Source organism: Cebus imitator, unplaced genomic scaffold, assembly GCF_001604975.1.
Source record: "Cebus imitator isolate Cc_AM_T3 unplaced genomic scaffold, Cebus_imitator-1.0 Scaffold52, whole genome shotgun sequence".
In the NCBI taxonomy this organism is placed as follows: Eukaryota; Metazoa; Chordata; class Mammalia; order Primates; family Cebidae; genus Cebus; species Cebus imitator.
The window spans coordinates 7,481,293-7,508,119 of NW_016107367.1; the positions used below are offsets into that span (position 1 = coordinate 7,481,293).

The 26,827-nt window shown below is 45.8% G+C and overlaps 1 long non-coding RNA gene across 1 annotated transcript in view; it reads right to left on the reverse strand.

Moving 5' to 3' along the window:
• Positions 1–209: 209 nt before the first annotated feature.
• Positions 210–26,827, reverse strand: part of LOC119471153 — a 49,012-nt gene continuing 22,394 nt past the window's right edge. The window contains exon 2 of the long non-coding RNA XR_005200185.1: positions 210–2,998. This is a non-coding gene — a long non-coding RNA (uncharacterized LOC119471153). The remainder of the gene's footprint in view (positions 2,999–26,827) is intronic.

The following is a 26,827-nucleotide window of genomic DNA, read 5'->3' on the forward strand; positions in this document are numbered from 1 at the left end:
GCAGAGGACTGGAAAGGCCCTTTCCCCCCTCAATACATTTCAAATGAGTATACTTGCAAAATCACTGAGGCTTCCATAGTCCAAACAAAACAGTCTCCATTTAACAGCATCGCACTCAGTTTTTTAAAAAAATAACACTCTGTATAGGCAAAGGAATGACATTGAATTTTTTCATATCCCACAATGTTGAATGAAGAGACATCAAGTATTTTTTTTCCATTGCACCTTTATTGTTTATTCTGTTAACTGTTCAGAATTTTCATACAGTTTTTCTAGAATCACACAGAGCCTGAGTAGCTCCTTCTCCCTGACATTAATTTCTAACCAGCCTCCTCTCATCTCTTGTCCTTAGTGTATGATATTCTGCCAGTGTCCAAAAAGTTCCCAGGGTTTTTACGGGGAGGGAGAAGGGTGTGAGGTGGTCTTCCTGCGCTTTCTCACCTCTCCACCTCCTCTCTTGCCCAGCAGCCTCTGAGGCCCCAAGGGCGAAGGAATCAGATACATCGGATTTGGATCCTGACTCCACTAGTAGCCGTCTGATCTCAGGGACATTTCTTGATCTCTCTGAGCCCTTTATTCTTCTCTACAATGTGTGGGAAAGACTCTCTCTCTCACAGCGTTACTATGAGAATTCAATGACTCTAGGTATCTAAAGCATCCGGCACAGTGCCTGGGCACACAGTATGCCCTATATGCACCTTAGCTTCCTTCCTTCTGGCCGGGAAGAGAAGACATCGGATAAATCAATGCCAGGGCCAGCTGCTCAGGGGCATTTGCTTTATAAAAGAGCATGTTTCCTTTAACAGAGCCCAAGAAAGGACTCTCTAATGGTGGAATTTGAGACACCATAGCATGGGTGAGAGAGAGATCTGGAGGTATAGACTATAGAAGCCTCAGAATCGTTTGATCCAGCCCGGCAGACTGCTGCTGCTTCTGCCCAGGGTCAAGGCTGGTGATACAGTTTGGCTATGCCCCCACCTAAATCTCATCTTAAATTCCCACATGTTGTGGAAGGGACCCAGCGGGAGGTAACTGAATCACAGGGGCAGGTTTCCCAAGCTATTCGCGTGACAGTGAGTAAGTCTCACGAGATCTGATTGTTTTAAAAAGGGGAGTCTCCCTGCACACGTGTTCACTTCTCATCTGCCACCACATGGGACTTGCCTTTCACCTTCCACCGCGACTGTGAGGCCTCCTCAGCCACGTGGAACTGAAAGCCCAATCAACCTCTTTCTTTGGAAATTGCCGAGTCTTGGGGATGTCTTTATCAGCAGGGCGAAGATGGACTCATTCAGCTGACAACGGCAGAAGGAATACTAACTCTCTCATTAAGGCCATGCCACTGTAGCCAGGCAAGGGCCTATTCCAGGGAGCCAGGAGAAGGGAGCTAATTTGTTTTTAATCAACCATCCCTGCCAGAGAGAAAGTAGCTTCATGTGGGTGTAAACCAGGGACTTTAAAATGCAGCAGTCCGTTAGGGCAATCATTAAATCCCCTCCTCATGCCCATTAAAAGTCACTTGTCACAGGGCTATCCTCACAGCCTGAACCACCATGAGCTCTCAGGGCGGAGTTCAAGCGTCATTTACACCCCACCCACTTTTGAAGAGGATCCTGGGTATCTCGTAAAGGAAGGAGTAATGCACCTAGTACTGAGCTTTCCGCCTTGTTCTTCCCAACTCTCCCGGTACATGACCACTAAAATCAAAATCTGATAAACAAATGTTCACAAGAATGAAATAATAATGCCACCAGTAAGGAGAATATTCCGTTCAAAAGTTCATCTGCAAACATAGCCACGCTCTTCTTTCTCAAGGTAGTCCTTTGCATTTTAAGCTGATCTATCACTCAGCCCTGATTCATGCATAATTCTCAGTAAAGATATGGTGCATCTAGGTCTGCATGCCCACAATCGTTTTATATCTCTGATATAACAACAAAAAGCCACTCAATGGACAATCTTAAAACATGCGCCAACCAAAGCCATGGCTGGTAGTATGGGAAAATGTCCTTCGGACCAAAGAGGCAGAGAGACAGAGAAGGAGAGAGAGGACAGAGAGAGAGAGAGAGAAAGAGAGAACAAGAGCGCAAAAGTAAAAGACTCAAGATGAGACGAGAACATCTGCAGTTGGGGGAGGGGCGTGGGCAAAGCAGATAAAACCAAGGAAAGCTCTATGGATCTGGGAGTGCCTCTCCAAGTATTTGGTTCATGCTAAAAAATAGAGCACATTTATTAAAAATATATATTTATAAACCTTGATATGAACAGATACACACGTCAAGCCAATGAAAAAAGAAAAATAAGTTATCTCCCTGGTATCAAATAGACACTTTTGATGAATGGGATGCCTGTCAAAGGGTTGCCCCTGTGGTTTTTCCACTAAATAGCTCATCAAGTGAAGATGAAACACTTGTCCTGGGAGACACGCATCTGAGCCATGTCCGCCCTATTCATCTTTTCAAATATGTGATATCTGTCAGCGATCTGGAATAATGAATGTCTGCACCCATCTGCTCACCGATGGTGTCAGAGGCTGGTCTTCCAATCATTCTTCTAGGCCCCCTGCCAAAGACATTGAGTTCCTAGTGCTGTGAATGAGTTTTGTTGGAATCATTGTGCTTTAGTGTCTTCTGCTCCCTGCAGCAGGATTGGTCTATTTGTGTGACCTTTTATACTGTGTGAAGGTGCATTTGATTGGGCGGCGTGTTTGGGTCAAGCCTGCTTGTTCCTGCAGGGTTCGGCCAGTGATCCGCCAACACGCAGGACTCCTGTCTTTGGCCATCTTGAGGGCGCTGAGGATGTTCTGGGCCATTCACAGGGTGGTGTATATATAGACAAATATGATCACAATCAGGTTCAGAATGGTCCCAATGATCCCCAGCATTGCCAAGACACTCTCCTCTTTGCTTTCTTTTTCTTGACCTCCTCTGTCTTCATCATTTCCACTCGTGATTACCATCTTGGTTGTAAATGTCTTTATCTTCCTCGCCAGGCTAACCTGTAATTGGAAAGAGACAGCACAAAAGATGGTCATTTATAAGCATCCCCTCCAAGCCAGGCAGAGCTGCAGGGGGTGGTGATCGCATGATTGCAGGCGAGACCATGGCAGAGGAATGACAAATCACATACACGGATCCCATCTTGGGACACCTTGCTCTCGGCCATGGGAAAATGGCAGAACACGGCTCATCAGTTTAGAAGGTGAGCGTCCTGACATTGGTGCTGAAAGAGGAGCCTAGAGTCTACCCGGGCACTGCCCACTTGGTTGAGCTTGTTTTCTTCCTTTCCCTTGAAGGAGAAACCGGGACAGCTGCACTGCAGTCAAATGAAAGTCTGTGCCCTCCGCCCTGTGATGGGAATTTCACACACGCTCACATACTGTGTTACACCCAAGAAGCGTGCTGTCCTGAGTATCCACGAAGTACGCAGGGGACATCACAGTCCCACCATACTAAAGCTCTGACTGCGGTATGGGTAGGGGTGGCTGGAAGCCAGGGAAGGTGATTCATTAACACCAGGCAGGATGGTAAGGGGTCTATGCACAGTGTGGATGAGTAGTACCATGAGAAATTCTCATAATCCCTGGTAGAAATAGATACTGCTACAATCATTCCAGAGTATTTCCTGGCATTAGCTAGAAAAGGGAAGAGACATATTCTACCACTGGGCACCTGCTCTGCCTGGTGTCTACCCTAGAGAAAGCCTCACTTCTGTGCATCTGGAGACGTGAGCAGGACTGGTCCCATGGGCTTCAACTGCCATAGCTGAGAACTGGAAGTTACACAGATAAGCACCAAGCGGGGAGCAGGTGAACATGTGGTGGTCAGTCTCTACAGTGGAATATTATATGCCAGTGAAATGAATCAATGGCAGCTACACGCAACAACACGAACAAAGCCCAGACACTCAGCGGAGGGAAAGAGCACATGGCAGACACATTTGTGCAGCAGTTTGAGTCTTAAAGGCTCAAAATAGGCAAAACCAAGTCATCTATTGTTTTAGATTGTTTTAGAGATGTGCTCTTTGATTTTCATAAAAAGCAACAGAATGATTAGCACAAAAATGGCTAGCACAAAACTCAAGAGAGTGGCTTTCTCCAGGCAAGAGTGGAGAGGCTGCCATTAGGGCGGGGAACCAGTGGCCTTCCGATACTAGTCATCTGCCATCTGCTAAGCTTTAAACTGTTCCTTTAAACTGCAGGCATATCTTCCAGCTACTCTTTTTGTATGCATGATATATTTTGCAATAATCAAAATAACTTTTTATCTTCTAAGACAGAAAACATCACCATCCAGGAGGCAGACTGGGCAGCCAAAGCCTTCTCTTCCACCAATGACTGATCCAAACCAAATGTAAAATAGGACCAAAGTGTGTGCTGGTGACAGCGCATCCACTTGTGATGTGATGTGCACCAGGCCAGGCCCCTGGCTCCACCTCCTCCATTACAGGGCTGCACCTTCAGAGCCAGAAGGCTTTTCATGCTTCAGGGTTTGATGATGGTTATGTGTTAGCGTGACTGGGTCATGCATGCCCAGATAGTTGGTCATGTGATATTCTGGATGTGTGTGTCAGGATGAGATTGACATTTGAATCAGGAGACTGAAGAAAGCAGACTGCCCTCCTCAATGTGGGTGGTCACTGGCCAATCAGCTGAAGGCCCGACTGAAACGAAAAGGCGACATCCCCCCAAATTCCTCCTGCCTGCCTGCCTTCAAGCTGGGACACTGCTTTTTCCTGCCTTTGAACTCGAACTGTCAATTTTCAGGCAGCTCTTCCTGGGCCTTGAGCCTGCAGAGCTTCGGATGGAACCACACCACCGGCTATCCTGGGTCTCCTGCTTGCTGACTCACCCGACAGATCTCAGAGCTTGCTGGTCTCCAAAATCATGAGTCAGTTCTGTATAAGACATCTCTTTACATGCACCTGTATCTATCTTACTGGTTCTGTTTCTCTCATTCAAATGCTAACTTAGAGCACATACCCAGGAAGAATCACAAATGGGAATCCAGGAATGTGGAAATGTGGCTGGGAAATGAAATGCGGCATGCCTCTCTGTGCATGTGAGCTCCTGAAGGGGCTGGGTCGTTCCTTATAGAGCAGATCTGGATCCGGAGCACAGTGTATATGAATGAACATCTGTATGAAGGAGAGGCAAGCACATCAGTGAAGAATGGAGGGACTGATGCAACATGAATGTATGCCTCAGTGAACAAATGAACGCCCTAAAGGCAAGTTTCATATCTTCACAACTCTGGTTTACTAGAGAGGCCTACAGTGGGTTCCTACCCCAATAGCTTGGATAGGGAAAGCTTCTAGTTGGATTCGTTTGATCTTCCTGCATTTTCTCCCCTCGTATGCTTTTACTGATGTATAGTAAACATACAGGAACGTGCACAAAGTCTAAATGTACAGCTTGATGCATTTTCATATCTGTTTAGCACTGAGACCAAGAAACAGAGCCCTCCAGCACCCAGGAGCCCCCCACAGTGCCCTGTCCAGTCACTATCCCTACCTCCTAAAAACCACCGTCATGGCTTCTAACACCACCGATGAGTTTTGCCTGGTTTTGAATTTTGCGTAAATGGAATCACCCAGCACATCCTCTTTCGAGTCGGATTTCTTACTCTCAACACCGTGTTTGTGAGACCTGCTCACATCGTTGTGTATAGCTGTGGCTCACTCACTCTCATACATGAACAGTATTCCATTGGATCACTACACCCACGATTTATGTCTCTATTCTATGGCTGATGGGCATTTTCACTGCTTCAAGTTTGGAGCTATTACGAATAATGCTGCTATGAACATTCTTGTACATATCTCCGGGCAAGCATGTGTATACATCTTTCCCAATATTTCATATGAAGTTTATTAACATAAAGCTGAAAAATTTTACAGTGAGCACCCATAAACTCACCATCTCAACTCCATGACTAACATGTTTCCATAGTAGCTCTATCACATATCTGCCCATTTCTTATATCTATCTTTTTTATGAGTGTATTTTAAACTACATATGTTATCATCACTATTATTAATTATTATTTTGACACAGGCTCTTGTTCTTTTGTCCGGGCTGGAGTGTACTGGTGTGATCATGGCTCACTTGGCCTTGACTTCCTGGATCCAAGCGATCCTCCTTCCTCAGCCTCCGAAGCAGCTGGGACCACAGGCATGCACCACCATGCCCGGCTAAATTAAAAAAATTTTTTTTGTAGAGACTGGGTCCAACTATGTTGCTAGGCTGGTCTCGAACTCTTGGGTTCAAGCAACTCCCCTGCCTCAGCTTTCCTAAATGCTGAGATTACAAGCATGAGTCACCATGCTTGGCCTAAACTGCAGATATTATTTCTCTTCTCCTTAAACACTGCAGCCTGCTGCACGTTTTAATTACAGGTCAGTATTTATTTATAGTTTTCTCTTTTAATATAAAATTCACATGTGCATTTCCTATTGACTACATACAGACCTAGAAAAGGAGCTGCTGTCACAGGGTATGTATACATTTGACGTTAGTGGCTACAGCTCAACAATTTTTCTTTTTTGAGATGAGGTCTCGCTCTGTAGCCCAAGCTGGAATACAGTAGCACAATCTTGACTCACTGCAACCTCCACCTCCTGGGTCTCGTTTCAAGCAATTCTCCTGCCTCAGCCTCCCAAGTAGCTGGGATTACAGGTGCACGCCACCATGCCCAGCTAATATTTGTACTTTTAGTAGAAATGGGGTTTCACCACGTTGGCCAGGCTGGCCTTGAACTCCTAACCTCATGATCTGCCCTCCCTGGCCTCCCAAAGTGCTGGGATTATAGGCATGAGCCAATGCGTCAGGCCAATAGTTTTTCAAAGTGGTTGTGTCTGTTTGCTAGTTTGCAGGCGTCAGTGGACACCCCCTTTTTATTTTGGTGATTCCATGCCTCAAACTTCGCACAAAGTCATGATAAGTTGGTTGTAAGAACCTTAGAAATTCATTCCCTTTACTGCCCTGGACCGATGTCTATCCAAGCACTAGTCATCTCTTTAATGGAGTCTCTGATTTATCATCTATCTTCTTAGAAAGACTGAAAGCCCTTGGCGGCAGCGCTTTTGAATCCCCACCTCCAAGCACGGTGCCAGGCACAAAGCGGGCACTTAAGAAAATTGTGCTGAATGAATGAGTGGGTGTTGTGGGGTAACCTGGCATCTCCCAGTCTCTGCAGGCCAGGGAATAGATGGCCACAGTTGGTCTAAGAAGATGCAATTAGTGCTGCCCTTATAACCAAAGACCCATCATCACAGTCACTCAAGCAAAACAAAGTGCCTGTCATGTTCGTCTGCTTGGTTTCAAGGCTTAATTTAGCCTCTTCCCTGAGTTAACCTGAGATAACTCTGGCTCAGGGGGAAGTGGAGGGGAATAATCAGGTCAGTTGTGTTTACTTTCTGAGAACTCTGAAGCAAACAAAGACCTAGAAGAGACTTTCTCCGACTCACAGAAGAGTTGCATCACAAGCATTTGTTCCCAAGTTGCCTAAGTCATCAGCTTGGAAACTTGAATTCCCCTATAGACACCACGTTGGGAGTGTGGCTTGATTCCCAGGGGAGTAACTGAGGGCTTCCTTAAACAGAGTGGTTAGAATATTGTTTTCTTTGGAAAAAGTTGTCTGGCCAAGGTCTGGAGGATGAACAATGATGGAGGAGACTCACAGAACCCAAAAGATTAGCCTAGAAACCAGCGCAATGACAGAAATGGGAGAGGAAAGCAGAAACAATAAGCAACAAGTACAATAATAACTGTACATTTTTAAATGGGTTAGAGAGTGTAATTGGAATGTTTGCAACTCAATGGATAGATGCTTGAGGGGATGGATACCCCATTCTTCATGATGTGTTATTTCATATCATGTGCCTACATCAAAACATCTAAAGTACCCCATACATATATATACCCATTATGTAGCCACAAAAATTAAAATTAAAAAAATTAAAAATGAACAACAAGCAAAGGCTGGGGCCAATGCCTGACATAAAGTTGCTAAAGGGTATACATTCATTTATCCACCCACTCATTTACTCATTTCACCTAGGGGCTGGGGGGAGGGAGAGGGAGGGATTGACTGTTAACAGTAAAGCTGTTTCTTTTTGGAGTAATGTGACAATATTCTAAACTTAGATTTTTAGTGATGGTTGCACAATTCAAAATACACTAAAGCCATGAAACTGTACACTTCAAATAGGTGAATTTTGTGGTTTGTGAATTATATCTCAATAAATATGTTAATTTTTAAAAGATAGTATTAGCAATAGTATCTGAAGTACAAAGTGCCCAGAAATAAATCTAATAAAGATGTGTGAAATTTTTATAAAAAATATTGTAAAACTTGACTGAAAGACATAAAAGCAGATGAACATGAAAAGGAAGATATACCATCTTCATGGAATGCTAGATTCAATATGCACAATTCAATATCCTAAAAACCTCAGTTTTCCCTAAAATATTCTATAGGTTTGTTGCAGTTCCAGTCAAAATTTCTACAGGGTTTTTGGTGATATTTGACAAGTAGATTCTAAAATGCATAGCAAAGTGCAAAGGAATAATAACACCCAAGATATTTACTAAAGAATAAGGTAGGAAGATCTGCCTCATAAGACATCAATATGTCTTAGGCCTAAGGCTTACATAAGGTGAAAATGGGTCTTTAATGAGCAGTGTTGGAACAACTGAGTCTCTATATGAAAAAATAAATGAAATCAAACCAGCAGCTCATCAGTTCCAGATAGATTATAGATAAGAATAGAAAGAGAACGCTTTAAAACTTTTATAAGGCAATATAAAGGAATATCTGTATGACCTTGAGGTAGAGAAGGTCTATCTTAACAAGACATAAAAGCTCAAACTATAAGGAAAACTATGAAATTCAATGACCTTAAATTCAATACCTGTTTATCAAAAAAAAAAAATCATCAAAAGTGAAAAGTTAAGCTTCAAGCTGGGATATATACCATACATCATTCTAGTCTCAAATCAGTAAGAAAATGATAAATATCCAGGAGAAAACTGGGCAAAACCATGTCCAGGCATTTCTCAAAAGAGTAAACAGCCATGAAGAAGCTAAACCTCAGTATCTGAGAAATGCAAATTAAAACACAGTGAGCTACCATCAAACAGCCATCAGATTGGCAAGAATAAAAACATCTGAGAAGACCACCGAACACTGACAGAGTCTGCCGAGCAATGGGGACTCTCAAATACCTACTGCAGGAGTATCAGTGGATGCTGTCACTTTGGAAAACAGGATGGCATTATCTTGTAAAGCCAAGCATACTCACAGCAGGGGACCCTGCCATGCCACCTTGATATGCACACTGAGTATAGCCACATATGTGCAGCAGGGTGCAAGGATAAGAGCATTTATAGACAGCAACATCAGCAGAAATGAAATGCTGGACACAGCATCAACGGCCATCGGCTATGGCCTGGATCTACCATCGTATGTTCTCATGCTGGAATAACACACAGCGATGAAGAAAAAATGAAATGCTAGAACATGCCATCACATGGATGAACTGCAAATACAATATCGAGTGAAAACGCATGTTGCAAAAGACCACAGAAAGGATGCTTCCACTTATGCAGGAAGTTCAGATTTAGGGAGAATCTAACCATATATATATATATATATATATATATATATATATATATTATTTTTTCCCCCAAGATGAAGTCTTGCTCTGTCACCCAGGCTGGAGCGCAGTGGTGCAATCCTGGCTCCCTGCAACCTCCATGTCCGGGTTCAAGCAAGTCTCCTGCCTCAGCCTCCCAAGTAGCTGGGATTACAGGCACCCACCACTGCGCCCAGCTAATTTTTGTATTTTTAGTAGAGACGGGGTTTCACAATGTTAGTCAGGCTGGTCTCGAACTCCTGACCTCGTGATCTGCTGGCCTTGGCTTCCCAAAGTGTTGGATTACAGGCGTGAGCCACTGCGCCTGGCCGAATCTGACAATATTTTTTATGGAGATATAAGTGTGATAAAAACACAAAGAAAAGCAAGAGAATAATAAACCCTAAAGCTGGGATAGTGGTTCCCACTAAGTGGACAGGACGGAGAGGATGCTCAGGGACTCTCTAAGCCACTGGTAATATTTCTCAAGCTGGTAGTGGGTCCTTGAGCACTTGTTCTTTATACTTACATACTAAATACGCTTCTCATATCTATTCCATAATTAATAAGTCAATTAGTGATTTAATACTTGTTAGTTAATTGCATAATTAACAATAAAACAATACTGATATTAAAACAACGAATTAGCAAAAAAACATTATTTTTAAAAACACAGGGTTTTAAAGACTGGGTATATTCAGTGCTGTGCTGAATGCCAAAAGAAGCCCTGCATGGTAACTAGGAAGGGAGCCACTTTTCTGAAAAGACAGAGTGCTCCTCATCAGCACCCCTACTGTGCCAAGGCGACAGGCAACGCACTTTCAAACACAGTTTCCAGCAAGCCAGTCCTCTGCCGGGCTGCTTCTGATGAGCACACTTGAGAGTTTTTAATCATTTGCTTAATTAGGATGCGTGTCTTGGAAAATAAACCACATGAGTATACAGTGACACAGTGCAGTGTGTGGCCTGGGCCTCGAGGCTGCAGGGCAGCTAGGGAGAGCCCTGAAGCGGGAGGCAGGGTTCAAGGTGGAATCCGAGCCACTCAGGGCTAGAAGGCACCCAGGTCTCGGCTCACTGAGTCTGCTCAGCATCCATTGTCTTTCTTTTGGTATCAGCGTCTTGATTTTCCTCTGGAAAATTACCCTTCCCAATGGAGGCTGTCAATCAGGCTGCCATGGGGATGGGTTTGGATCCAGGCTAAGCCTATAAGATGCTCTCTCTCTAGAGCTTAGTCTTAGGTAGCGTGATAGCAGATGGGTCAACTATAAACACTGACTCATCCTAGCCATGGTGCTGACATGAGATTCCATTAGCTGCTGCCGCCTGGATGCCTGGAGCCAGGCTGATTTCTGCCCTTTTTAAAGCTCAGTTCACCACTTCCATCTATCCCACGAACTACCCCATATCCCTGCAAAAATAATGTTTTTATTTGTTTACCAGTATCTGTTGCATACAACCAAAGAGATTTTACTTGTACAGAAAAAGTATTCAAGTTTACTTCGTTGGCTTCTTTGAACTCCCCCTAGAACAGTCAGTGCTAGCCAAGCCTCCTCTTGAAAACTTCCCGATATTCTGGAATTTACCACCTCTCAGGATGTATATTTTACCTGCCGACAGTTCAGTCAGGACAGTTCTTTGCTTTAAACCAAAATATTCTTGCTTAGCTTGCACACACTGAAACTACTTTTATAACCAGGAACTAAACAAAAGCAAGTCCTTGTTATCCTCTGCAAGGTAGCACCACGGTTTTTGAAAAATGACAACTCTGGCTTCAGATACAGCTGGGATCCAATCTTGTGTCAGTGGCTTATCAGCCGTGGGACTGGGGCAAGCTGCTTCATCTCTCTGAGCTTCAGTTTCCTCATTGATAAAGTAGGGGTAACAGTAGCTTATAGGATTAAAGATAATGGTTGCAAGTCTCCTAGCTTGATGGCGGCTACTATGATTAAGCGGTGATGATGATGATGAATGATGCCAGCAATGATGACAGAGGCTCATTCTCATGACTTCAAGCCCTTTTGTCCAGCTAAGCACCTTCTGTTCCCTGCTTGTCCACATGGCCCCTCCTAAGCATGATCACTTCTGGGAAGGCCCACCCTAAAATCATAGCACGCATATGGAAAACACTACTCCAGAAAAAGTTTTTTCAGCACAAACTGGGCAGGATTGTCCTCCCTCCTGGATGTGGCACTCCCATGGATGCTAAGAAGACCCACTTCACTCAGGCCGCCACAGCATGCTGTGACTCATACTGCTGCAAAGCCACATTGCTTCCTCCTGTTTGTGGAAGGTGAGCACTTATAAGCCAAGAATCAGACTTAGTATTTACATGACAGCCTAGGGGGCTGAAATCTGTCCACAGTGCCAATCTGTTGAGTTCACCTTGGCTCCTAGGTGACTGTCTTCCTACATAGCCACTCTCCTCCCAGCTTCCGATCACCCACACTGGATGTGCAAACTCTCCATACAGTTGTCTAAATGACTCATCTTCCAGTTTTTGACTAGATTTCCAGCTTAAGGCCAACTAGTTCATTAGCAGTCTTCCAAGGCTGTCCATCAGTTACTGTTTGCCTTCTTCTTTGGCTCACATTTCTCCAAGGTTGCTATAAAGGCCACCTAGGGGCCGGGCATGGAGGCTCATACCTGTAATCAATCCCAGCACTTTGGGAGGCTGAGGCAGGTGGATCACAAGGTCAAGTGATTGAGACCATCCTGGCCAACATGGAGAAACCCAATCTCTACTAAAAATACAAAAATTAGCTGGACATAGGGGTGTGTACCTGTAGTCCCAGCTCTTGGGAGACTGAGGCAGGAGAATCACTTGAACCTGGGAGACAGAGGTTGCAGTGAACCGAGATCGCACTACTGCACTCCAGCCTGGGTGGCAGAGTGAGACTCCATCTCAAAAAAAATGAGAAGTCCACCTAGGACTTAGAGGTCTGTAGGTTAACGACCCAAATGGACAGGTCATGGCTGAGCGATACATAAGATGCTGGGTCCTGGCGCTCTCTGTGGCCTCTATTTGCTGGTGAGGTTTCCTCTTTATTACTTCTCTAGACCAATTTCTCAGAGCCAGTTCTAAGAATTGGAGCTTGTGCCTTGCCATGCCGGTCAATGATCAATAGTCAATTGGGGAATGAAAAATCCATGTGATTATAACTCACTGATGCATTACCTGGCAGTTGAAAATGATGGTGACCATTCTCAGCAAACTAACACAGAAACAGAAAAGCAAACATTACATGTTCTCACTCATAAACGGGAATTGAACAATAAGAACACATGGACACAGGAAGGGGGACATCACACACCCGGGCCTGTCAGGGGATGGAGGGAGAGGGGAGGGAGAGCATTAGGACAAATACCTAATATATACGGGGCTTAAAACCTCGATGATGGGTTGATAGGTGCAGCAAACCACCATGGCACATGTATATCTATGTAACAAACCTGCATGTTCTGCGCATGTATCCCAGAACTTAAAGTAAAATTTAAAAGAAAGAAAGAAAGAAAAAAGATGGTGACAAAGACCATGTGGTAAAAAAGGAAGATTCCCATGATGTGATAAGGGGAAAAACACAGGATATTAAAATTCAGTTCTACCTATGATTGCAAGTCATATTTTTAAAACCTCACTTGTCGGCTGGGCACGGTGGCTCATGCCTGTAATCCCAGCACTTTGGGAGGCCGAGGTGGATGGATCACGAGGTCAGGAGTTCAATACCAGCCTGACCAACATGGTGAAACCTCGTCCCTGCTAAAAATGCAAAAATTAGCTGGGCATGGTGGCACGTGCCTGTAATCCCAGCTACTCAGGAGGCTGAGGCAGTAGAATTGCTTGAACATGGGAGACAGAGGTTGCAGTCAGCTGAGATTGTGTCACCACACTCCATCCTGGGCAGCAGAGTGAGACTCCGTCTCAATAAAAGAAAACAAACAAACAAAAAACAACCAACCAAACAAACAAAAGGCCTCACTTGTCTAGGAAAACATGCCTGGGGGAAAAATTCAGAAATGTTCTGTAACACAGTTGATTATGTTAATTTACTTTTATCACGTTCCAAGCAATCAATATATAAATAAATAAAACTACGAAGACTAAACACCGCATGTTCTGAGTGCTTCTGTTTTCCAACAATCCTGGAAGAACCTCAGCAGCCAAGTCACATGAACAATGCCAGCGTGCAAGGAGAAATCTTTGTGTCAGTGCCTCTCTGCTTCAGAGGCTGGAATCTGAAACCAAAAGGGGTCATCGCTGTATGTGAAAAATGACACATGAGGGAGGTTCTGACAGCCTTTCTATAATACAGCAGAGATGTTCAGGCTGAATAGGAGTTGGCTTCGGTGTCATTTACTTCTACTACCAACTTGTTTGTCACAATAATGCCAGTCTCAGAACTAAATCTTTGCTCCCCAATGTGCCGAAAGGTACCAGACATTCTGGAAAAGGAAGACGGGGACTATTCTATCCAAATTCTTTCCATTGCTGCCTGCCTTCAGTGGAGCGGCTCAGGCTCAGCTGTAATCCCAAGTGTTTCTCCATCTTGAGAACGTTTCCATATTTTAGAGCGAGAAAGGTTCACGCTGAACCTATCTACAAGGGCAAGCTCCTGCCTGGAAATTTAGCATAGCTGTTTGACAAATCGAGCAGATGAGGCCCGAGCACAGAGGAAACAGCAACTTCTCCCTTCCAGAAGAGACCTCAGTGGTCACCTAAAACACAGCCGCCCACAGCCATGGGCATATACAAATGGAAGACAAGACCTCTGGCCCTCAAGGAGCTCACGGCCCAGTGAGGGAAAAACACAAACTGATCATTATGGTGATGAGTGCCCAGAGCTCTGCAGAGAGGTCATGCAGCGAACAGTCCTCAGAAGACGGGAGGTCTGAGCTGAGACGTCAAAGGCCAGTAGGACCAACTCAGCTGATGGTAGGAGAAAGGCACTGAGGCAGGTACATGGAGAGGCCATGGGGGGCAGCTGAGAGGGTGGTGGGGGCAGATGTGAAGAAAATGTGGAAGTGCAGAATGTGAGTGGGGATGGTGCAGCAGCATGGTGAGGGGGTTGTCATATGAGCTGAGGCTGGAGGGGGAAGCAGGGACCGGAACAGAGGCCCTTGCAAGCCAGGCAAGGCACTTGTGGAATTTATTCATTAGATGCAATGAGTACACGGATGTTCAATTCCTGTTTGTTTTCTCAATCACACACATGCACTATGTAGACTTTATAAAAGTATTATGCATTAGATACTTTATACAAAACTTTTATGCACTATGTACTTTATAAAAAACTTTTGAAACTCACTTAGCTCCTAAAATCAAACCACAGTAAGTAAAAGGGTAACCAGCTCTCCAGGACTAAACGTCTGGACAGGGTGGCCACCAGCTCTGGTGACATTCTACAGCTGCCTTCCAGGCTTGCAGGAGATGTGCTGGGAGCCTCTGAGTGGCAGAGAGCCTGCACCCAGGCAAGGTCTTCATCAGGGGCTGGGCAAGAGCTTTCCAAAGGACAAGCTCCTCCCCATGTGCCCATGCCCAGTACAGAATGGCCTGGCTGTCATCAGACGGCCACTCAAAGGAGATGACAGGCAGGCCATCCCTGGTGATAGGAATTAATCCCAGAATTTCCAAAGAGCCAGTGAAGAGACAAAACACCTGTAAAGCATTCAGTCTGATCAACGAAGGTTCATGATGATTAGCATTAATTACAGTGCTGCCCCTCCCTAATTGCCAAGATGTTGCTGGATCTAGCTTTGTACTTGGTATCTGCCACGGTGGGGCCAGTAGCTACTGTCCAGCCACACAGCCACACATGATGATAGAAGTCATAGCTACTAATTAGTAAATACAAAGTCCCTCCATTCATCTGCCCACTCAACAAATATTTATTTAGTATTTACTCTATGCTGGTCCCATTTAGAGATGGGGTCTCACTCTGTTGTCTAGCCTGGTCTCAAACTCTTGGACACGAGTGATCTGCCCACCTCTGCCAAATGTTGGGATTACAGGCGTGAGCCACCATGCCCAGCCAAGACCCTATTCTAGAGACACAGCGACAGCACAGACAAAAATAAATGTCATCTGCATTTTAGAGATAAGGAACTGAGACTTAAAATAATTATGTGAACCTCTGCAACATTCCAGGAACTGTTTGCAGGTAACGAGGGATATGGCAATGAAAAAAGGAAAGAAATGATCATAAACTGAGTTGCGATTTAAATCATGTAGCTGACATGACTCCCAGATACCTGCCATTTCCTGCCTGCCCTCAAATGCCCACCATGTTCCATTCCCACCACTGCCTGCTGGGGCTCCAACCCCTGTGCATTGGGTCACACGCTCTTCCTGGCTTGGATAACTATTACTGGCTGTTTGAGGCTTGACTCCACTGGGAGCATTTCCCAGGACCCCATCTTTAGATGTCAGGGCAACTCCTGCCCTATTCTGTGACCATCTCTTTATTTGGGTCCTTGCCCACTAAACTGAGCTCCTTAGGAGGGACAGGCCTGGGTGGGTCTGATTCATCTCCATGTCCTCTGGACCCTGAGCTGACCTGGAGCAGCTGTGGTGCTCAGTACTGAGAGTGAGTGCATGCACTGGCCATGGGATGCAGCTGAGATGGGTGGTGGGGACAGCCTAGCCCAGCCCGCCTAGCTGGACTTTCCTATAAAGAGATGGCAGCAAGGAGAACCTTGCTTATTTTCCTCCTCCACTTGAAGTCCGATGAAAAGGAGGATTAGTGTGCCACGTGTTGAGTGAGAAAAGTTTAAACACTGGTCTAAAGAGAGAAAAAACAGCTCCCTGTACTGACACTTAAGGGTAAATTAATCAGTATTTCCCTTGCTCACTGAGAACACATTCTTCAGTTGTGGGAAAAGTTAATTCTGTTAGTCTAGACTTCCCCGAGGAGCACAAGTCATCAGGTAGCTCTGAGACAAGGATGCTTCAACAGCGGGGATGAGACCCAGGTCGGTGGTGCAGATCTCCAGCTCAGCAACGTCGCCCCCCTGCCTGCCGGCCACTTCCACGGGGCCATGGACCCCACTTGCCAGGCGGACTCTACTTCCAATTCCCAGGACTAATGGGAGTAGGGGAAGGACCCAGGGATTTGGGTTCCAGGTATGGCCCTCAACGAGCTGTGTCAGCTAAAATACATCAGCCTCCCTCTCCGGTCCTCATCTGTAATGGACTCATGATGGGCTCAAACTGGGTGATAGCCAAGGCCTCTTATGGCTCCAGTAGTGTACACGGAGAGAGGAAGAAGGCCATAATCTGAGAAAATTGACTTTGAGACTCTTGTGATCCCAACTAACTGTGTGACCAAGGGCAAATCTCTTAACTACGCTGAACCTCAGTTTCCTTGCCTCTAAAATGGAGCCAATAGTAGAGTGACCCCAGCTTCTTCATGAGGTTGTTAGAGGACAAAACAAGGCAGCATATATGAGAGCCCTCAGTAAGCGGTCGGGGGAAACCAGCATCTGCTCTTCCTTGATTCTAAGAGGACAGATGGGAGGACGCACTTTGCCTGACAGATCATTGCCCGATGAGAAAGAGCCTCTATCAGAGTGATGGAGCAGCAGGCCGTCTGGAGCAGCTGAGCAGGCAGGAGCCCCACCCCGCCGGGTGCAGCTGCAGCTGCCCAAACCACGGCTGCAGACTCAGGCCTTCCTGCACTCTTGGGGACCCAGGAAGTCACTCCAGCCCTCACAGCCTTGGAAGTGCCTACTCCCGCTGTCTGGCGTCTCTCTGCTGTTGGCAGAGAGAATAATTTAAAAAATAAAAATTTATTCTGGCTGAATAAACCGTGGCACACCCACACACAGAGTACTATGTGGTGGCAAAAAGGAAAGAGGGCGGACCCTATAAATGGACGGGGAGAGATTTCAAGGACACAATGTTAACTTAGAAAAGCAACATGTGAAAGTGCATGCCACATACATGTAACATACAACAGCATGCTGCACTTCATGGTAGAAAGGGTCTACAAAAATGCATGCATGCATCTGTTCATTTGTGCAAAAGAAATATAGGAAGGGTAAACTAGAAATGAAAGAGACTGGTTCCCTAGAGGAGGTGGGAGAGAATCGGGTGCAGAGATGAGTGGGGTGGGACCACGATGGCAAGGATGCCGAGGAAGTGATGTTTCTCTGAGTGTATCTCATGCTATAGATCTGACCTTCAGGACCATTGCGATGTTTAGCATGTCTTTCACAGGTCCACACAAAACAGTTCAAACCAACCAAGACCTGAAGGGAACCCAAAATGGAATGTAAACATTAATAAGTGGACCAAACCATCGCAAATAAATAGTATTACCACACAGAAGCAGGTGGGGGAGAAAAGAACTCACCTAAGTGACTTTGGAAAACAGTATTTTGATTGGATAGCATAAGGCTGAGGACAAAAAGACTGTACATAAACACTATCACCTACTCAGTAATTGAGTAAATATGCATCTCATGGGGGCATGGGTGTTGAACAATGAGAACACATGGACACAGGGAGGGGAGCACTACACACCGGGGTCTGTTGGGGGGAAAGAGGGGAGGGACAGCAGGGGGAGGGGAGTTGGGGAGAGAGAGCGTGGGGAGAAGTGCTAGATGTGGGTGATGGGGAGGAAGGTAGCAGATCACACTGCCACGTGTGTGCCCATGCAACAATCTTGCATGTTCTTCACATGTACCCCAAAACCTAAAATTTAAAAAAATAAAAAATAAAAAAATAAAAATAAAAAATAAACCTGAAACTACTTTAGTGTATACTAAAATTAAATAAACAATATTTTAGCTAACAAAAGCTGGGTTTCTCGCTGTTGGAAACAAAATTTCCAGGAAAGGAGAAAGTTAAAATGTGCCTTGTGATGTTGGGCTAGAATCAGAGATACCTGTACAAACACGTGGTTTTTAATATACATTTAGATAGGTGGACACAGAAATACAGATGAGTGTGCCTGTGTGTATTAGTGCCTGTCCATGTCATTCCCAGCTATGTCCTCTAAGAGGCCTAAAAGCAAAGACGGTAGCAATAAACTTACCTGGCACCCAAACCTTGGTTTCTTTACGTCATTCTCCAATACAAAGAACCAGAGCTCCTTGGAGACGTGGCTGATTCCAGGATTGAGGGAGGGGACATACAAGATAAGTCTTGGACATCTTGTGATGCCAGAAAGTTAAGGAAGTGTGCCCAAAAAAGGCGGAGGTGGAGGGGCTGCTTGAAAACACAAGAGCAAACCTGAAGAAACTCCTAATGGCCAAAGCTGGGACAATTTGAGCAAGAAAATAAATAACCACAGTATTAGATTATAAATCACAGGATGAAAGAAATATCTATGAGTTTTTATTGACATAAATAATCAAATAAATGGGGGAGAAAGACCAGTTCTTTCTCACAGTAGAGTTCCAAAACATAAATGCAGGAATAAAAAGAGAGAGAAACAGAAAAATCACCAGTAGGCAATCACCACAGTAATAATTACTGCAGACAACATCTATCAATGGATGCTAAAACGAATGAATTTGTGTTTGAGGAGAAAGAGATTCACATGGTCTCAAAGTATGTCCTCCACAATATTTATCAATTAGAAAGAAAAGATAGTAACTTTACAGTGAAGCCTGGCAGACATCCCTTTAACCAAGTGATCAAGGTCAATGTCACCAGTGATGTCAACACCACGAATCACAACATGAGGCACCAAGACGCTCAGCACTTCACCTCTGTAGGATCCTTGCCAAAAATGCCCAACCTCAGTCCAAAAAAGAACTTCAGACAAAATTAAACTGAGGAACATTCAACAAAATAACTGACAAGGGCTTTTCTGAAGTTAGGGTCATGAAGATGAAGAAAGACTGAGGGACAGCCCCAGATTGGAGGGGACTAAGGAGGCACGGCAACTGAGCAGTGTGGGATCTGGAAAGGGATCCTAGAATGGAAGGACATTCGTGGAAAGACCGGTGCAATGTGAATCGGTGTGCAATTGAGTTAGCAGTACTGCACACTGGTAACTTCCTGGGTTTACTGATTACACTCAGGTTATGTAAGATGTTCACTGGAGGGGAAGCAGGGTGCAGAAACTACTTCTACATTAGCTCAAAATTTTAAAAAGAGGATGTTTAAGTCCCTTATTCAATGATTTCACAAACACTTAGGCCAAACCACCAGGGCCTTTGCTAAGTCCTACTTAAGGACCTGTGCTAGTATCAATCCCTCAAGAGCGTACAGCAAACAGGCTAAGGAGTGTTGGATTTGAACCAGAGCTTCCAGGGCCCGGGTGGAATGAGTTGCTTTTCGGTGACAGGCTCTGGGTCAGTCTTTGGTTATGGAAAGCTCCAGAATGGAAGGGAGCTCTGGAACACCCTGCACAGGTCCTCAGCCGGGGCTCCTGTCCTAAGGGGAAGAGGCTATAAACTCAAGCCCTGTGACGTACCCAGCCCGGGCAGCCCCTCCACCTCCTGGACTTTTCTCTGCAGACTTACCTGCCATGGTTCTCAGAAGCAGTCAGGGTCCAAGGCCTGGAAGGGGCTCCCTACCTCTCTGGAGCTGAGCCTCAAGGGCTCTGTGTTCTGAGAACCCCAGTTTCTGTGTTTCAGGGCTGACAACTGGGCTTTACCAGTACATGGCCATGGCTCACTTCTTTGGATTCTGGCTGAGCTCCTGTCCCAGGAGCCTGCTTGGTGACCCTGGCCTGGGCTACTGACTTTCATGCTTCTCCCTCACCCACCAGAGACAGCGGTCTGCTCTGCACCTGCCTGGTGGCATTGGCTGTGCTCCTGAGGCCTGGAGGTCAGCCTGCCTGCCTTCCTGAGTCCTGCCAGGGCCCACTTGCCCTCTCCCACTCCCTCCCACTGTGCTCTGCCCATCACCTCCATGTTCTCCACACCTGGTGCCCCCACGAGCCTTGTATTTTGACTGCTTGCCTGGGTTCAGTCTGTGGCCAGATTGACCTTTTCCCAGGTCCCCAAAGAGGCAGGTCCTGGCCGAAGCCAAATACTCAGGACCCCTCCACCCAGAAGACAGTGATGGCCTGTCTCCAGCAGAATCAAGCAAGGCTCCAGGTTTGTGCTGAGGGACTTGGCGGGACCCATGTTACAGAGGGGTGGACTATTACACATACTTAGCTCTCCAGGATCTAAGAAATCCACCTTGCCCAGTGATGGGGAATTACAGATGGCCACAAGGCCTTTGACACTCCCCGCTTCCCATCAGGAGTCAGGGGTCCATCCTCCCTCCCCTTGGGTGAGGGCCCATGCAGGTTCCTGGGCCAGACTTATAGCCCAGCAGCTTCCATTTCCTGTGTCTTGGAAGCTGGCTGCCATGTCAGTATCCAACTCCCCTGAGGCTACCTGCCATGAGGAAGCCCAGCTAGCCAGGTGGAGAGGAATGGGGACAGAGAAATCCTACAGCCCTGGCTGTGCCAGCCAGCCCAGCCCAGTTGCCAGCCAGTGGCTCCAGCCCCAGTCACCATCTGCCCCCAGTGCCTGGGAGATGCAAAGTGGGAACCACTAGCTGAGTCTAGTGAACCCACAGAACCCCCATGAGATAATAACAATCTTCTGTTTCAAGCCATTAAGTTTAGGCTGGCTTGTTACACAGCTATAGGCAACAGGAACACTGGCTAAAAGAGGTTTTGTTTGCAATCCTTAAGGAAAAGAAGGTTTTTTTATGAACGTCAATTTTTCTTTCATCTGTAAAGTGAGGACAGTAATTCCACAGGTAACTGAGCAAGAATGGTGTGAGCAGGCCAATGCTCACTTGTGATCTCTGTTGAATACTTGTCGCTAGTGATCTCAAGGGGACCCTGGGTTTCAAGCTTGGCCTTCCTGCACAGGGACAATCGTGCTGATGTCATCATCTCTTACTTCCTGCTCCCTGAGCGACTGTGGTCAGCAGTCAGCAGAGCCCCTGGCATTGCTGACTGCTTCCCAGAGGCCAGGAAATGTTGATGGATGTTTATATCCATCAACAATTTTAATCCTTGCAACAACAGAAGAGAGGAAGGTGCTATCATCACATTTTATAAATAGGCAAAATGGAGTCCGTGAGATGGAGAAACATCCCCCTATTCCTCAAGGTGTGGGAGAGCTGGGCTGTGCTCGGAACGGCCCCACTCTATTGTTTCTGAGCCTCAGTTTCCCTGTCTACAAAACGGAATAACAATGCCTACCTGACTACTGCTGTATGGACAAGAGGAACACAGTCGTGGTGCCCGGTACACATTTTTCTCTCTCTCTCTTCACTGCCACGTTTTATGGCTCAAAGTTGCAAATAAAGGATATTTACTAAGAAAATCTATGTTCTCATTGTTTTTCCAAAGACCCACACATCAAAAGAGAACGCCTTTTAAGGAAATCCAGCTTAGAGACCTTGCCAGGATCAGAAATAGAAGCTGAAAGGAGTTCAGGGAAATGCAGACACCTTCCTCTTGGCAAGATGGAGGTGACACTGTCTTTAGTCTTTGTCCCCAAAGTCTATGCTGAGAGGTTCAAATAGAGCATGAAAGTGATGTGGCCAGACTGTCCTTTTATGAAGCAGGCCCCCCCTAACCCCATCCCATGATTACCCAGCACTTGTGTGTCCCCATTTCCAAACGCTCCTGGGGAGATTGGGGTTTGCTAAGGGCATAGAACAGCTCCTGTAATTGCGATTTCCTAGTGCTCAGGTCTTGCTGAGCAAACGGCTTGGCCGGGCTGGTGATGGATCAACAGCCTGTATTTCATGAATATTTTTCTTTGGCGGGCTGCACCTATCAACATTTCACTTGCGCAAGAGCATTTGCATTTTAATGTGATTTTTTTCCGACATGACTAGACAGCTGGGTGGGTTTTACCATCTCCTGAGCTACAAAAAAAATTCTCATCTCTGCCTATGGATTCCTCCAACTGTGTTGGTGTCCAGGTTGGAAATAGTATCCTTCTGAATGATAACTTTTTGAAGAAGCTACAACTGATGTGCAGGGAGAAGTCAAGCTTGCAATTTTGACCCAATACTTGTCTAGACTAATGGGGGTTAAAAAAAACAACTTGAAAAAAAAATGACTTTGCTGTAAGATGCTACAGTGAAAGCATACACATGATGCTACCCCTGCCTAGCTGTCTAAACCTCTGCTATCCTTCCCTCTCCATCAATCTTATCACGACTGAAGGACTGAGCGACCTTGATCTGTTTTGAAAATACTACCTCAGGGCCTTTACACCGGCTGTCTCTCCTACTGGAACACACTCTGCCCAAACTCGTGCGCTGGCTATTTCCACCACAGCATTCAGATGGCTCAGACACCGTGTCCCTGCAGCAAGTCTTCCAGGACACCCTGTCTATAAAGGTCCCCCATTCCCATCACTCCCTCTATGTGCTCTATTTCATTTTCATCAAAATGCTCAAGGAAGTAGGATTCTCTACTCCAAAGTACGTTATTTTTTTCATTTCCTACATTGAAGAGAAACCACTTGACAGCAATCTTGTCTTTCACTTCAGCCCCTGTGCCAAGAACAATGCCGTCTGGCAGAGGCTCAGTAAGTACTCTGTGAATGAATGAACACGTGCCCATTGTCCAGAAAAGGAAGTTTTGGCTCCCTGGGATTAAGTAATTTGTCCACGATGGCACTGCTAGGTGCCAGGGCTATTAACCCTTGGGCTGTCTTGGGCCCAAGTCCACAGGATTAACTCCTGTGCTCTACGTCTGCAAAATTTACATCTCCTGCCTCTGTCCCAGAATATCCCTATTACTGGCATCTATATGGAGCCTGGTGCCCAAGAGAGGCTCACAAAATGCTTGCAGGAGGAGGGTCTGAGTACATGAGCAGAACCCCTGGCCCCTGACTCTCTGGGGAGGAAGAGAATGTTCAGGCTTTTCCAGTCTGACCACTCATTGAACCCTCATCCCCTTCTCTACTAGTTGCACCAGATGGTTGCCCAGATTTCTGCTTGAGTATTTCAAGGGCTGCATGAATCACCTGCCAGAGCAGTCCACAAGCAATGGCTCCCGTCAGCTCTGCCGGTCAGAAAGCTCTAACACCGAGCCAGACCACGGCACTTACTTGCTTCTCCGTTAAACACACACCTTCTGAAGCTGTTGCCTGGACTGTCTCTTACCCATCTCAAACATTATGCTAGAAAATATAAGAGAGAAATCAACGCATGAGTACTGAAAATAAAAAGGGGGGGAAATATGCTCCTAAAACATATGTAAAGGGTGCAAAAGTAACCAACTAAACAAACAAACAAAAAGAAGCAAAAAGCACCTACAAACCACATGCCTCCAGCCTTGTCTCACCGCACACATAAGCCAGCTACATTTTTCCTTTATGAGCCTCTGTTGGCTTGTCCACAAAATGGCAATGTGGAGTAGGAGGTTGTACCCCTTCTAAGGGGAATTGCTTCTCCCTTTTTGCCATGATCTGTTTTTAATGCCAACAGTTCCTAAAATGTGGCACAGCTTGCTCTCCAAACTAGTGTGCGCTCCAAGGCTATGTGGAACTGTTGGCCACCCTGTCATAAGCGATGACAGCTAACTTGGATTAAGGCTTACTATGCAACTAGCATGGAGCCCAGCACCTGCCCCGGCTGGCTCATTTACTCCCCAGCACAGACCTAGCATGAAGGAGGCACTGTGCCCTCCCCAGACAAGAAACCCAAACCTCCACATGGCCCAGTCCTTCGCTGCCCTGGACTCCTGCTGACTGAGGCCAGCAGCCCTGGGACAGTCCTGGCACGTGTGCGCCTTTGAACCCCTGGTTCTTGCTCAAGCTGTGCCTTGCCCCCTTTACTGGTTCCATCTAATAACACTCAACTTGCTGTCCAGCCCAGCCCCAGTGCCATCTCGGTTCCAGTCTGCCTCAGTTCCCCTGAGCACAATTCATGGCTCCTATCCCTGCCATCATGCAGCCCACTAACTGTACCTCCCAGCAGCGCAGCCTTCCCTCCGCCTCACCGTGCACCTGTTCACACGCTTGTCTCTCCCTCTGAGCTGTAGGGCCCTTGAGGGCAGTCGCCACATCTTAATTGCCTCGGCACCCTTCTCATCTCTCGTATGTGAACACAGTTTTATGCTTACAGGAAGATTATATACATCTGCTGAATAAATGGAAAACAAATAAAGTAATAAAGGAAAGCCCCCAGTAAATGGCTCCGTCTCAGATTCCATGTGATCTAAGGAGCTTCCCAAAGCTGGAAGACCGAGAAATTCCTTTGAATGATTTTACTGTTTCCTCTCTGCAAGTTGGGACATTCTAAAGGAGAAAGTTCCAGGAGCAGAAGATGAGGGTGACATGAGCTAAAGAATCTATGGTTTCTTCCACATTTTCCTAATTTTGCACTGCTATGATCCAAATGTGTCCCCCTAAAATTCATATGTTGAAATCTTCATCCCCCAGGTGATGGTATTAGGACGTAGGGCCTTTGGATGGAGATTGGGTCCTGAGGGTAGAGCCCACATGAATAGAATTAGTGTCCTTATAAAAGGGACCCCAGACAGCGCTCCACCCCTCCCTCCACTAGGTGAGGAGGCAGCATGAAGACGATCATCTGCCAACCACGGTGGACCTTCTCCAGGAACTCAATCTACCTGCACCTTGACCTTGGAATCTCCAGACTCCAGAACTGTGAGAAATCAATGTGCGTAGTTTGTAAGCCACTCAATTTATGCTATTTTGTTATAGCAGCCCAAATGGACTAAGACATGCAGCCTGCCTGCAGTCAAACACCCCTTTGAATTCTTCTGCATGCAGGTGAAGATTTACTTCTAACCAAGTCTCAGGGACCCAAGAATCCTTTTAGTGGGTGCTGCTCCATTGTGGTCCCAAACTCAGGGCAGAGGGTCTCTTGTTCTGAGAGGGAGAAGCCTGAGATTTTTGTGGGGGCTATAGGATACCTAGGAGTGGATTCTGGGGCGTCACCTTTGGCAAAGGACATCAGGCCAGTGAGAAGCAACCAACCATCCCAGATGGGGCTGCATGGCCTTCTGACAACCATAGAACTTCTGGGATGCCCCGCATACCAAGCAGGAGGCACAGACCAGTGATGGGAAAGTCAGCTTCTCCCACAGCCCCAATTACCAAGAGATGCTAGCCTCCATACAATCTGCCAAGTACTGGCCTAAAATCTACCTGAAATCAATCAAGTTTTGGGAGGAAGGGAAGCAGAGTAGAAATCAGAAGACTAAGGGTTGGTTACCAGCTACACACTTCTACATGGGTGACCCTGGTCAGTTACCCAGTCTTTCTCAGCCCGTTTACTCATTGGCCAAAGAAAATCTCACAACAGCTAGACTTTTTTCAACTCGAAATGAAAAGGCACAGGAGAAAGTGAGTGGCAGGAAGAGAAGGGTCAAAACAAGCAAAAACTGACCCTAGAGGAGACAGAAATAATTCATGGACTAAAGCAAGCAAACAAAATGCTCTAATTACTATTCCAGCACTCAGTATACTAGTAGCTACGAAATTAAAATAGATTCTAGGAAAAGAAATGATCAGAGACAAAAGCTTTCAGAGGTTAAAAATGTTAGTGCCAACATGTTTTTTAAAGTAAAAAATAATCAAAACGACAAACTGGAAAATGAAGTCAACAAAATCTAGACTAAAGAGCAAAAAGGCAAAGAAATGAGAACCAAGTAGAAGAATACAATCCTGTTCTGGGAGATTTTAGAGCTGACAAGTAAGAGGCTCAGATATGGAGAATAGAAAACAAATGATAGCTTTAAAACAATCAATTCCATTACAATCTCCCAGAGCTGAAGGATGTGGGCTTTCAGAAGAATGGGGTCCACTGGGCATACAGAACAATGAATAAATGAAGACCCACCCTGGGGACTATCCTCATGTAATACATGAACCCCATGGATGAAGAATTCTTAAAATCTTCCAGAAGAGAAAAACAGAAAATAGATTATCTACAAAGAACCAGGAATCAGACTTCTCATCACCAACAACAAAAACTCTAAAGTCTTCAAAATTCTGAAGGCAAATGATTTAGAACCTGGAAATCTACCCTCAGTGTGAGCATAAAATACAGACATTTTCAGACAGTTTATTTTTCATGTACCTTTTCTTAGGAATTAACTTGAGCAACCAGAGGCTCCAACCCAGGAAAGCAATGATGGTGAGCAAGCCCAAGACGACCTGGGGCAGTAGCCTTGGAGAGGATGCAGTACCCTGGGTAAAGGAGGGGAGAGCATCCTGAGAGGGGTTAGCTCTCCAGAAAAAA